Here is a 14,964-nt window from a genome sequence, read left to right on the forward strand (position 1 = left end):
TTACAAAATAAACACCTGTCCCATGTTTCAATCCTGAGACCACTGCACCTGCAGACCAGTGCATTAACCTGCCATGCCATGCAACTCTTACTTAAAGTAGGTGCTTTGCACCTTCTGTATAGAGTCTGCTTGTCCTTCATGCAGTCGAGTGACTTTTAAAGACATGCAGGTATGTGTGTGTGTGTGTGTGTGTGTGTGTGTGTGTGTGTGTGTGTGTCTGTGTGTGTGTGTGTGTGTGTGTGTGTGTGTGTATGTGTGTGCCTTCTATGAAGGTTGAGTGCTGGGCTGGCAATTCAACATCATAAAAATACAGCTGCCAATCAATTTCCAGAATGGTGATCCACTGTGGTGACCATTAAATGGGAAAAGTCAAAAGAGTATTTATAAAAAAACATAGTAATGCCAGTTGCAGTCATTAAGCACATTTCACACAAACTTGAATAATACTTAATGGAAAGCATGACAGTGTTGCTGGGACTTTGGTGCAATAGTACAACACTACAAAGACAAAGAAATAATAATGGATGTAAATGAGGCCTCTGATAGCAGGTACATGTGCCCTGTTAGCAGCAACATGTAGAAAGACACCTGCTAAGGCATTAATGGGAAAATACATGTGCAACTGGGACCCTGGTGCAGAAATACATCCATATAAAGCCTTGAACATACTGATGGATGAAGAACATGATTGTCATAGCCTGTAGGTGTGCACATATCTCTTGCAAATACAATGACTGCAGCAGTATTGTGAAGCCAGCAATTAATGACAGAGTCATGCACTCTTTATCCACCCAATGCATGTCAAATAAATTGACTGCTTTTAACTGATGGAAGTCACAGGCCTGCAGGTAGGAACACACTTCATGTATACCTATAGCAAATGTATATGTGCATAAATTGACACTTCATGCAGTAATATGCATTCACAGAGAATGTCAACTCAGGTACTGCGAATGAGGGCTACTAATATCAGACTGCACCACACAATACTTTCAGAGTCAAGGTGCATATTACCACAGCTGAACAACAGACATACACATTTGAAATCTCTGCTTGTAACAAGGGCTGCCATCACACATGCTGCAAATTTATATCAAACTATAATACATGGCTTGGCAGATCAGCAAATATTTGACATATTCACGTACAAACACACACACACACACACACACATATATATATATATATATATATATATATATATATATATATATATATATATATATATATATATATATATACCCCATCTTGCTCAAGGATATGCCAACCATGTTGCTTGGTACTCTGCTACTGATACCATTGCCTAACATACTTACCTTAAACACATGCCTTCATTGGAATGTAGAGGATATTCTCACTCTAGGTCTGGTTCTACAACAAGGCTGACACAGATCACGCAGTTACTCCTGCAGATTGTTGTCCTCCAAAGTCTTCACACTATCTGCCTACATCTATTACCTGCAGCAGTAGCTACAGCCTGTAGCACACCCCATCTCAATGTAAAAGTGTCTGCTGCAGACCTTCCCTCTGTGATGATGTAGTCTCCTCACTCCAGTAATGTCCAGCACAACATATCAGAAAGATGCCCTAATCTACATGAAGGCATCATATATTCGACAGTGGCTACATTTATTGGCTGATCATAGTGCAAATCAGCTGTGTTGGCTGCAATTAGCATTTCAGAACCACAGATTGGTTTAGAGGTAATCACGTGCTGCTGCTGGAAAGAAAGGCAAACAGCTGCATATGGGGAACCATTCTTTATGAGATCTTCCTTACACAGTGCACACCATTTTGACAACTGTGTCTATATTAGTACAGCAAAAGTTTAACTTGTCGAATACCAAAATGTTGACAGCTAAACAGCGAAAGCTTAAAACCACGAATGGCCAGTTCCGCTAATTTTTTTTCATAGGGAAAAAATTTGCTTGGCCGTTATTGGGAATTTCCCCCTTTCCCCAATGTAGTGTGATCTTGGAGTTGGTATATTTAGTTAGGGGGGTGTGGGGGGCACAGCCCCCTACATTGAGGGGTGTGGTGGGCAAAGCACCCCACTTAATTAGGGTTTAAAAGTTTGTTTTAGTGTCTGACGACCAAGCAAAGTTTGTCCCTATGAAAAACTTCACACAAATGGCCATTCACAGTTTTAAGATTTCACTGTTTAGCTGTCGACATTTGGGTGTTCGACAAGCTAAGCAGTCGATTTTGTAATATACACCCGTGACAACTATAATATCACCACATATCAACAGAGGAGTACTGCACTCCATCATGTATGAAAATGTTTTCGCATACAACAGGTTGCAGATGAGTGAATAGACTTACAAGGAATAGTGATTAGAGCATTAAGCCTGTCTTAGACCTGTGATAATGACATGTCAGTGACCTCCTGTTGTCTTACACCTACAGAGAATGTACAAAGCATCAAGAGTGCATTCTCTTTTGTCAATGTGGCACGCTGGTCTCATTGGACTGTCCCTTTATAGTGGTTGTAATATTACACTGCTATTTGTGTGGCACTGTTTATATGACTTATTATTGAGGGGTTGACCATAGGGGACACACCATCGTAGACCTGAGTGTTGGGTGTATGATAATACAGCACTAGCTGTCATGGCACATACAAGAATACCAGACTATTGCTACTATCTCAGTTTTATCCACACATTTTGTTTGCAAACTGTGGAGTATGATGTGTGAGCAAGCAATGGTTATTGCCAGCCATTTTGGACTTGCTGTATCTGTACATATTGTACATCCACATATTTGATTCTGTAATGTGTTCCCTTTTTGTTGTCTTTCAGAAATTATGTACTGTAGATGCCTGGCATCCTTCTCAGATGTGGAGAATGAAATTATACTGCAAGCACTAAGGCAACACCATCACATCCTACTCTCCAGGATGAGACAAAGCAGTGAACAGTGGGCTGCATTGTCATCAGACCTTGTCTGTAATGTGTATGGCACAGGCCAGTACTGCAGGACATATGGGCAGGTTTGATACCAGGCAACCAACATGATAAATGCTGCATGACGAAGGGCAGGAGATATAGTCAGGGATTGTGCTGTCACAGGTGGAGGGCCTGTAGTGGAACAACCTCTCTCGCCAACTGAGGAATTCCTGGCATACGTAGGCACACACAACAGCATATATTGTGGAGATAGGTGCCACAGTTTCCACAGCTGAGGAGCATGCAGGTAAGCTTACTGTGATCAGCATTGTAATACTGTAGCAGTCTGTGTGTTAGGCTGTAGATACTTTTAAATGGCTGTCAGGTCTTTGTTCTTTGTGGGGGGATTTAACCTCAGTTATACACTCATACTCACATTGTAACCAATACAGCAAGTGACACAGTAGCTACTGTAAATGTGAGATATATGGACACATTAACTTGTTGTGCTGCAACATACAATGGTACTGATATTACCCCTCCTTCGACTTTTCACAGGTCTGTCAGGTATTTCCCAAGGCCATGATCCTGTTCCTGGTAAGCACGACACTTGTCTTTTTCTTTTTAAGGAACAATTATATTCTAGTACAGTGAAGGGCCAGAATAATGCACTATATAAATGTATCTATGTGTGCAAATAGCATGGTATGTTTTTAAATTCCAGTCTGGAACAAGTACCTAAGATTTCTCGAAGGGGTAGTCGCAGGAGTGTAGTTCAACAACAGATATACTTTGGCAGTTACAGTTAAGAGCAGATAAGGCACCTGGTTTAAATGAGACAAAGAATCAAATATGCCTTTTAAAATACAACAGGTCGAAGGTAAATACATTAGGTAATGAAATGTGTATTTCCATATATTTGTTAAGAGAGTTGCGTTGTGTTTTTATGTGTTGCTTTTCAAGTATAATGTCATACTAATTAATTAAAAGGCAAATATTACTGGTCATGTTTTACTTGATTTACTTTGAGGGATTGTTATAAAGGTCCTGAGTTGAATTTGTATTTTGTTCTGAGGAAGGGTTTTCTGGACGAAAGTGGAGAAGAAAGTTGTTTAACTGCTAATCCAGTTGGGGGTCTTCACTGTTATTAGTCTTGGAGGCTTTTTGTACACAATAGTGCTGGTATTAATGTACTGCTTTTTTCTTTCTTATTGCAGGTAACCATGGGGGTTGCTGTCTATCCCCTACACAACCTGATGTCAGTGTCTCTTTGGACTCTTATTATGATGGTGGCCACAGTGAAGCACAGGTTGGGGTGTCGAGGGCTGAATCTCTCCCAGAGGTAGACATCCCTCTTCTGACCCCATTGTCGCCGCACACAGTTTGTATGCTCACACATACCCCGTCCCCATAGGCCACAGATATTGGACAGAGGATGGGATATTGAACAGGAAAGTGTGGCAATTATGGCTCCAGTGAGTGTAGACACTGGCCATAGCCAGTGACCTGGTTAGGTCCCACACATGTAGATTGAAAAGGGTGCTTCTAGGAGGCCAGATGTCCATCCACCAGCTGTTGCTGGTGTCACATCATGCATCACTCGGCCCATGTTTTGGCCCATCATGGAGGTACATGTATGTTCTGAATGGAACACCAGACATATGCTTAGGGTTATGGATGTAGCACAGTCTGACATCTGTGACTGCCTCCACCCCACTGGAAACACCCTTGATCGGTTCACTGATGCAGTGTCAGATGGTGAGCAGATACAGTGTCTGCCTTGGGCTGCAGATTGCCTGTTCTGGAACATGTGGTTGGAGTTGAGAGTTAGACCTGTGGACATAGGTCAGCAACCCCATCTGCTGAGAGTCCATTTGGCCATGCACACTCACACTCCCATTGTGGCAGTACATCCGGTGCTACAAAGGGGAGTGTGTTGTCCACACCATGATATTACAGGCCATGGGCTTGTGGTCTGGGGTGATCTCTGGGGGACACAGTCCCAGCAGACAGCAGTCACCATCATGTACTAGCACTTCTTCTGACTTTGGGCATGGAGGTACCAGTGCAACTCCTGGCAGAGTCATTTCCCATGTTCAGGGCCGGATATGATGGACTGTCATATCTACCATTTACACTGCAAAGCTGTCCAACATACACACATATAGGGCTAGCACTGAGCTTGATTGTGTACATGCCTACACTCACACACCACTGTCAAATGCAGGTCACCTACAGACACACACAGCACCTCCCCATGGTCCATTTTACATGCTCCCCCCTGACTCACACACATGCTGTATACCATTTGGGCCAGCCTAGGCCTCTTGCACCCCCACATAACACCCTGTGCAAGTGATGATAAATGTGCCACATCCTTGTCATCCTTGCCATCGATGCAGGGAAATTAAGCTATATGTCTGATGCACAGGATGACTATATTAGTTAACATGTACTTGTGTAACACAGTGTTGGTTCGCCATGCCACTTGTAGTGGTTACCAACAGATACTGCATGCTGGCATTGGTCTTGAGTACACCGCATACATTTGTGTACCTTATGTTGTATCATGTTGTATTGGCTGTATAGCGTATTAGATGGATGACTTACTGTAAGGACATTAACCTAATATGTGACGTTAGTACTACATGCTTGTGGGAGAGATTTGTCTAGGAGACTGAAACACACCCTTGGAACAGAACCCTGCCTAATGGCACACAGAGAAACTCAGTGCACCTCAGCACATGCCATCTGTCTGATTGGCTGGGTGACCATCATGTCAACACAGGGCATCTGCCTGTGTCCCTCTTGGACTGGGGCAATATGTGCTTGACCCTGTAACTATGGGTATGAAGATGTCTATGATTGCAAGGGCTGTATGGCCATTATTCTAGTTCAGTTTAAACATCCTATGGTTCCATAACATGATGCACAATGCTCTAACAGTCTTGCATGCACACACAGACACCAAGTGGGCTGGAATGAGATTAAAATCTCTACCTATCTAGTCTTATACACTATAGATCACAGTAGTTATCCCATACGCCATGGCTTATATCTGGTGCTATACACACACACACACACACACACACACACACACACACACACACACACACACACACACACACACACTCGCACCAAGTAGACTTTGTGAGATTAGAACCACCACCTATGTAGTCTGATACACTACAGATCACAGTACTTATCACACACAGCACAAATTAACTCTGTTGTACATGTGATTGCAGACACAGTACTTGTGCATTACACAAACTAGACTTGCATTGAACAGCATCTGTGGCCTGCAGAGTGATATTGCTTCATACTGTTATCTGCATCTAGTATCTTAGCAGTGAGCTAACTGTTTTTATCCTAGCTATGTTTACACACTTACCAGTATGGCCATATGTGGCTGCTTGCAGCTACATTGGCGAACCTGTGGGTAGGGACAATGTGCCCTCTCCATACATACATTGACAACAATATACATCACACCAACTACTCACCTGTGTCTGACTACGTGGTGACATCCAGCAGACAGAGAGTGTGTGTAGATAAGTAGATCATCTACTGTTGTGCCCTTAGTTTTGATCCTTTGAGCAAGAGTATGGCTGTGTGATACTGCAGATTTACTATACATTATTAGGGTATGTCTGACAATACAGACATCCACACACATATTTCTGTATATAACAAGGATGTATATATAAATGTAGCTGTGTGTGTATGATATGTATATGAGTTATGTAGATATATGAGGGAGTGTATGTATCATTTTTTTTATATAGCTATATATATATATATATATATATATATATATATATATATATATATATATCAGTATATATCTATTTAACACTGCATAGTGATAGATATACTTTGCATGTGAGCAAGAGAGAGATTGTGATAGACGGATATGTATATGTGTATGTCTGTATGTATAGACATTTATACATAACAGGGCATCATGATAAAAGGGCAACAGAACTGTGCTTATTTTAACTACATGTCTGGGCATGCCCAGTAGGACAAACAGTACTTATAAAGTGACTCCAGGCCACACATAACTGTACTCTAGTCTGGGATTTTGTATGTTACAGACATTAACATCCACCCCTGTTTCTGCAGTACTGCAGTTCACTCACAATGTCCATGCCATTCCCAGTTGTGTTCTGTACTTAATATGTGGCTCAGGTTGGTAATGTTACACCACCAACAGACTGACAGTCTACATACCTCTCAACTGTCCTGATTTTCACAAAATGTACTGCGTTTTGCCTCATATATTCGGTCTGTTCATCATACATATGTGGTCTTCTGGTAAATTATTGAATATTGATGTCACTACATTATACTAACTACAGACAAACATTTGTGTTTCAGACTTTATATCCTTCAGAAAATATGTAATAATGCAACATCTTTAATTCCAGCACCATTCTAGGTTTATGGGAACAATATTTAAAAACTGTCCCTATGTTTTGGCCTTTGTCCCCCAATCTTTCTGGCTTCATCCAGGTTTCTTGCACTAATAGGTTGAGAGGTATGAGAGTCTGTGAAAAACCAACATAGTACTACCTCACATGCAAAAAATGTGGGTAATTCCAGATTAGAACCATCAGTACCATCATTCATCCTAGCTTCCCTAGTCCACTGAGCTACACAGGTCACCAGACAGAAAGGAGTCATTCATCACACAAACAACAGCATAAATATGTACATGGTTATCCTTCATGAAGAGAGACATACAATGTGTGAGTGATCTCTGTGTTACAGCCCTGAGATTGCCTGGTCCACTGATATACCATACCTGATTTTCTGTTAAAGCAGTTATATGGGTACACTGCTGTGTTGTGGGTGGGAGAACAACAGCACATGATCAGCTTGGGTAGACAGTTGTCCACATATCATGTGTGGCCACTGTTTAACATGTCCCTCATCTAATGTTGTGAGTATTCTAACCATGAGGCCTAGTGAATGTTAGGGAACACATATTATTGGACTAGGTAACTGTAGTCCCATGTGGCTTTTACATCTGTCCAAACAGCCCACTATATTTCCTTGCATAACAATATACAATACCATATTATAGTAATCCTTACAATTAGTGTGTAAGTCAGAGACTTACCTTGCAAATGCAGCAGTTGATAGACCGTAGTTTAGGGCTAACTTTGTGTGATGCAAGCAGTACACAGCCAATACATGGATAGGTACAGGTTGTGTGGCTTGCCTGGCATTAGCTATTTTAATATATGTATGTGAGTAGGAGTAAGGTGTCATTCCCTAGGGCCCTAGGTTGTCAGTGAATGTCTTATACATTGTCTCTTATCTAATGCCAGGTCATACTGGGCATGCGTATGTCTGCCTACAAGGACATCATCAGGGTAGTCCTCCTCAGAGTCCTCCTGTGAGTGTGGCTGTGGTCATCTAGCACTGGTGGGTGCCTGTGTATCCCTTCCCTTTGCTGATTCCGCTGCAGGTGTTTCCACTGTTAAATGCTACACACCTTGTCTCACAGTTGCATTTTTTATCTTTAGCAGCAAAACAGTGTATCTTTGCAAGTTTTACATCTACAGGATCATATCATGTAGCATGGCACATACTGTGAACATATGTGAACATGTGGCTGCAGAGTACTGCAGGGCTCCACCAGATATATTGAGGTACTGGAACCATGACTTCAGCAGCCCAAACACATGCTCTATGATGTTCCTAGTTTGTGCGTGTGCCTCATTATGGCAAACTTATGTGGGTGCTTTTCTGATGGGGGTCATCATCCACAGTTCCAGTGTGCAGCCAGCATCCTACAGTAAATGTCTGTGTGGGATGCCCCCCCCCTAGAAAACACCTGGTACAGCTGTGATGCATGCCAGATATGGGAGTCATGATAACTGCCAGGGCTGCCAGCACACACATTCATGATAATGCCCTGGGCATTGCGCATGACTTGGCAGTTAATTGAGTGGTACCCCTTGCAGTTGATGTAGATTCTACCTTTCTCACTGGGTGGTCTCTTGATGTGTATATGAGTGCAGTCTATGGCATCTAGTACTTCAGGGTAGGATGCTACACGGTAGAAGTTTTGGATATTGCTGGTCCTCTCCTCAGCGGAGGGGGAAATAAATGTGCTCACTGGCATGTGGTAGCATGGTATCCAGGAAATGGTGGAGGATCCTGGATGCTGATACCTGTAAGACCTCCATCATGTCCCCAGTTGGTCTTTGGAAGGTACTTGTGGCTATTATCCTAAGGACTACACATACCTTTGTTTCCACTGGGATGGATTCCCCCTCTGTTGGCTCTTTAGTTCTTATAGTATGTCCCTGTCCACCCTGTACCTCTACAATCTCCAGATCAAGTAGCTCTTGAAAGGTTACCCTGGGCCTGAACACTCTTCTACTTCAACGTTTGGACCTATTGTTAGCAGCAGCAGCAACATTGACTTCAGCATCTAGTATATACAGATGTAGCAGACCTGCATCAGCCCCTAGCATCCTTTCAGTAAAAATTCCCCAAGTATGTACAACAATGATGCAGAGAATGGGGGGAAAATCCAATTGTAAGGTGTATGCATACTTTATAGTGCTCTACTGTAGGTGCTGCCTGCATGATTGACTACCTATGATGCATTGCACCTACCTAGTATATCATTAACATCATTTAATGGCCCTAGTTTAAGTTAAACAAGGGTCATATCTAATTAATACATCATTGCCCTTTAGATATTCTCAGCAATGCGGCACACCATCCAAATACATGCCCCCATTGGTAAACAAAGCTTAGCAGTCAGGGGACACCCCCCCCCATACTTCCACACTAAGCACAATGGCATGATGGGCAAACAGGCACAGCTAAGCTCCAATCAGTTAGTAGTTATAGGACATACCCTCTCCTGATGTCAGCTACCTCCTGTGTGGGCAGCGACATGGTTCTCTGCCTACACGAAGGGGATATGCAGACACAATTACCCCATTATGCTCTTCAATAACCACCTCATTTGCATAGGGATCCATGCTCACAACCTGGAAACTACATGCTTCCAAGCCCTACCACATTAGCAACAGCACCAATGCACTATTGTATATACTCCACACAGGGTCCTGTAATGCATTTCTGTCTCATAATGTTAATTTTGTTATTTCCACAATTTTTTTTTAAATTTGTTTTAAGGCAGGTTTGCACACTGCTGTGCTGCACGCAAACATGTCCAGATTACAAAAAAAAATTTCTATAACTTTTGAGACACAGAGAGCATATTTTCACTCGTATCTGTGTGTGGTAGGCCATTTTTGTCCATCTATCTACATTTGTACATCCCCTTTTGTCTGTCTACATTCCTGTAAATGGAATTTTTCCATGTACGCTATGGATACTGACACGGGGTCTGCAGGGCTGCCTATCTGATTGCTGGATTACTCTACCTGCCTCATTTGCATGAGATTCACCTGCTTATGAGGTAATTTGCATGCCATGGAACTTCCTGTGCTGGTGCATGCATGTGTGCCACCCAGCAGTGCTTACTGGATTGCAAACCTGCTTACTTTCATGTAAACAGTGTATCATAATGCCTACGTTTAAAAAACGACTGTGTAGGCTTTATTAAATTCCCCCTCTACATCTTCACAGACTGACCTGGGTGCCATGTGTGAGTGTCAGCAGTAGGGCTGTGGGCAGGGTATTGCAAGAAGACAACCAATCAGGTCTGAAGTTTCACACCTGAGATTGTAATGGAAAACTCAGCGGCAGGTATCCACTTTTCGCTAAGGACCTAGTAGGAGGCCCCAGCAGGTGCTTCTGTTGGTCCCTGTGCTGGAGGTTCAGAAAGACCTTGGCTTTCTTTCTGCACAATACAGGACCCCTTTTACATTCACCACCTTCAGAAGCATTGGCCAATTTGCATGTTACAATCTACAGAACAATTTTTAGTAGAGTTGTGCTAATGCACATTGTGTGTATCATATCATATGCAAAATGGCAGAGTGATGGAGTCCAATGCCATTATATAGTCCCATGTAAACAAAAATCATTCCAGGGCAATGTTGGATGGGGGAAAACATGGAGGCCTAAATGTATACAGCCTGTACAAGCTACACTCCTGTTCATACTAGAAACTTTGTCTCTCTGGGGCTACAAGGCTATTTATAAGCACAAAGCACCATACGCATCATAGATATCCATGTGTATGCAGAGTGCATTTCACCGTCTTTTATATATGTATACTGACAGACATAAGCCTCATTGCACAATCTAGAGCTAAAACACAATGTATTAGATGTGAGATTCAGAGACACTTAAATGTACCGTATTAGCATAATCGCTTTGCTATGAGCCTACAGACTGTAAGATAAGAGCAGCTGCAGCCATTGTGATGCTCATCTTGCTACACAATTGTGTTGGAATGTCAAGTGGAACTACCAATAGATACTGCATTTGCTCAGTACAAGAAAGAATAAATTTACAGTTGCTATGGTAAAGCTGCATGAGACAATAACAAGTTATTTGATTGTCTGGCTAGCAGTAGCGCTCTTTTGTTGTAGAAGGAAAGTCGCAACTAATCTGCCTGTTGACAGATGGCTTAGGGCTCAAGAAGCTGTGTGAAGGAGGTCTGACATATAAAACCACAGTGTTCTACAAATGACAGAAGGATGTAGCATGTAATCAGTTAAGGGTGCACAGGGTATACGCAGGTGGGGGGATTGAATGGATATACACATATATCTGCTTTTGTTTACCAGGAAAGTCTGACTGAGCTGCACAAGACCAGTTGTTATGTACTGTGAAATTCCCTAATAAAACACAGTAAGTGGAAATTCTATTTAGATACAAGAATTTATAAATGTGATAAAATCCATCATTAAGATACATTACATTTATAATGAGTTTAAGACAATTTAGAGACCATTGAACTCACTAGAATAGTGACACAGGCACTAGGTAACTACATTGTGCAGTAATTTATTGGAAAGAAAAGCAGTTCCAGAGGAGGAAAAATATGCACAGGAAAAGTATTGTGGAAAAAATAGAGGTATTTCAGAGAGACAGAAAAAGAAGCATTATTGAACAAAAGTTGAAATATTGGATTTGTGGGTATTAGTTTGAGGTAGGAAAGGATTCTAGTTAAACAAAAGTTATGAGGTTATTAGGCTCAACATGATTAATTGGAGAAGGGGTGGTTCAGCCAGGAGGATAACTACAATGGCAGAGGATGAGGAGGTGGAAGAGGAGGAAGAAGAGGAGGAGAGATTTTAGGTGATGTTTGAAAGCATGTTATATTGATTGTTATTTTTTGGGGGGTGGGGGACAGCTCCATATCTACCTGCAGACAGGTTTGTGAAGAGCACAGAAAGGGTTGCAATGATAGAAGCCTGAAAACAGATGCAGGCTGATGTAGACCATCTATGTATTGCCTGTTAGGCTCTGTATGGTGGAGTATGACCATTTTATGCAGCACAGATAGATATTACTGTGTTGCAATACACACGTGTATTTGTTTCAGGTATGGAATGTAGCAGGTAACAAGTGGTAGGAATGGAAGATCGGTTAAGATACTGTGCAGATGTAAATATGTGAAGCACATGATTAGGGTGTTTTATTGGGCACAGGTTGCAGACAGGGTGCACGTCACAGCACACCCCTTTTTCTTGTCTAACTACTAGAGTACTAGGAGTTGTACCTTATGGTGGCACAATCTCCAAGTAGGTGTATGGGTGTACTGCAGCTGTAGCTGTGCGTATATTGTTTCAGCTCAGTGACCATCTATATGCACAGTTACAGGTTGAGGCATGACTCCTAGAAGATGTCCTCAAAGGGAGACATGAACTTGTTACTGGGGGACTTCTGTGAAATGGACATTGGATAATGCAAACAGATAAGACTGACTGATCACTCCATGTACCATAAATTGGTGGTGGATGAAAACAATTTCAGTGGCCACAGAAGACCAATCTAGCTGGTTGCCCACAGGGTCATGAAAATGATACTGCATGTTCACAACAAATCCCATGCCACTGCATGGGTCTCATGATGAGCAGACCCATGCCATTGCACAGAAGACAATGACCATGTTTGAGTGTCCACTATCACAGTCCTCCTTGACAGTATGGAAGTGACTATGTTGTCCCTGCCTGAGGAGATAAAAAGGACCTTGATTCCTTGCAGAGTTCTGTTTGTGGGACCCAAACAGGATTATTAGATGCACTATCCATTCCCTTTACTGGGGATGCATCATGCTGGTATTACCTTGTGTAAGAAACACAGTTTAGGGATTCACCTAAACCATAAGCTCAGTGCTGTTCAACACTGCATACCCACTTACCACATCTGGTACATCACATCTGGGTTACAAACACAAGGATACCACAAAAGGTAGATTTATTTACATTCTTTGCATAGCTTATTTTAATATTCCTCATGCATGACAGGGTGGTAGGATTGCCGCATATAAGCAATGACACACATGTGTATTTATCTGTCTCCTTTCATAGGTGTCACAGCAATGGGGGCCCTCTGCCATGGAACTGAGTATGCCTGATGTCAGTGCTGCATCAGACACCAATGGTGTTGGCAGCCTTCCAGTAACACAGTCTGAAGGCACAGTGCTACTATCAGCAGTTGTGACTATGAAGTATGCACTTCCATCTATATCCAGTTGCCAAAACTCTGTTGCCTGAAGAATCCACCCACATCACCATCTCTTAAGAATCTATGGAAGGACAATTCATGCCAGGAACATTTACAGAGAGTATACACTCTTTCCTTGAATATGTATCTACAGTGGGTGATAGTGCCTTCACACAGTATGAAAAAAGAAGTCTGGTTCAGTGGGCCAGTAGCTACAACAACCCTGCCTCCCAGTGATTGGCTGAGATGGATGCCATGATATGCTTTAAACAATTGATGTGTAGGCCAGTCATTCAGGTAGAGGTTGGTGCCACCATTGCTATAGTACAGATGATTAGTGTAAAACATAACCTGTATGATAACATATGTTAAGGCTAATAATAAATACAACATTCAACTCACTAGGTGTCATCCCTGGTACACTGGTCCTTCAGCCCCTATGCACCAAGGCTGACTCATTTTCTGTAGATATCACTCAATAGCTTCCACTATGGGTACACCCCACAGATCGGTCAGGTCACATTCACATACTGCTACCTTATCCACACCATTCAACACTAATTTTCCTGGTGAAGTATGGTGTGGCCATCCTTGCTAGTGTGAACTATATGGTGGTCAGGCACATGTCTTGGCCAGGTGGTCACCATTTTGTTGGGTATTGTTTCCATGGCCACTCCTTGTAGGGCATTCATCCATAGCCAGGGATATCCCTGCTTACACACTATATTATATGTACAAGTGATACCTGAGGCACAGCATGACAAGTCAGCCCACTGGGTGTATTATTGTATGCAATAGTTTTAATCGTTTTTGGTGTCTAATCAGGCCCATAGCTGTGACTCAAATGTTGCCTCTGTCAGTACTACAGTCTGTTGTGTTCTCCCCTGCCTAGCATGGTGCTAGCCCAAGAGCCAGTTGCTTTGATGAATTCTCAACTGGTACCTCTTCCAGCAATGATTCTAGATTATTTGGTCCTTCACTGACAATCCTCTGTTCTAGCTGTCAGCATACAATCATGTTGTGCATATTTGCACACACTGCTTACTCTACAAAGTGTACTGCAATACTTCTGCAGAGGAATTAAGGCAGCTGAAGTAGGATTTCATCAGTCCAAATTCATGCATAATGATGTTTTGGGTCTGTGACAGTGCATTTTTGTTTTATATCTCAGTCATGTCATGTGGGTTGCATATCAGTGTCATGAACCAAGCCTCCAGGACATGTCTTGCATCCCCAGTTAGATGTCCCCTAAAAGAACTCCCCCCACACAAAGCTGGTAGAGGTAAGATATGTGTAATATGTGGGAATTGTGGGAACTGCGTCCATGTTGCTCACACTGTAGCTGGCTTTATGCATAGGCCAACTAGGTGGACACCCAGGGCGCTGACCTAGTAGGAGCACTTTTCCAGTATATTAATTGTAGCTGCGGTGGTACGGTGGTAGCATTGTTACC

Source organism: Protopterus annectens, chromosome 3.part0 (assembly GCF_019279795.1).
Source record: "Protopterus annectens isolate FY-2018-M chromosome 3.part0, PAN1.0, whole genome shotgun sequence".
In the NCBI taxonomy this organism is placed as follows: Eukaryota; Metazoa; Chordata; order Ceratodontiformes; family Protopteridae; genus Protopterus; species Protopterus annectens.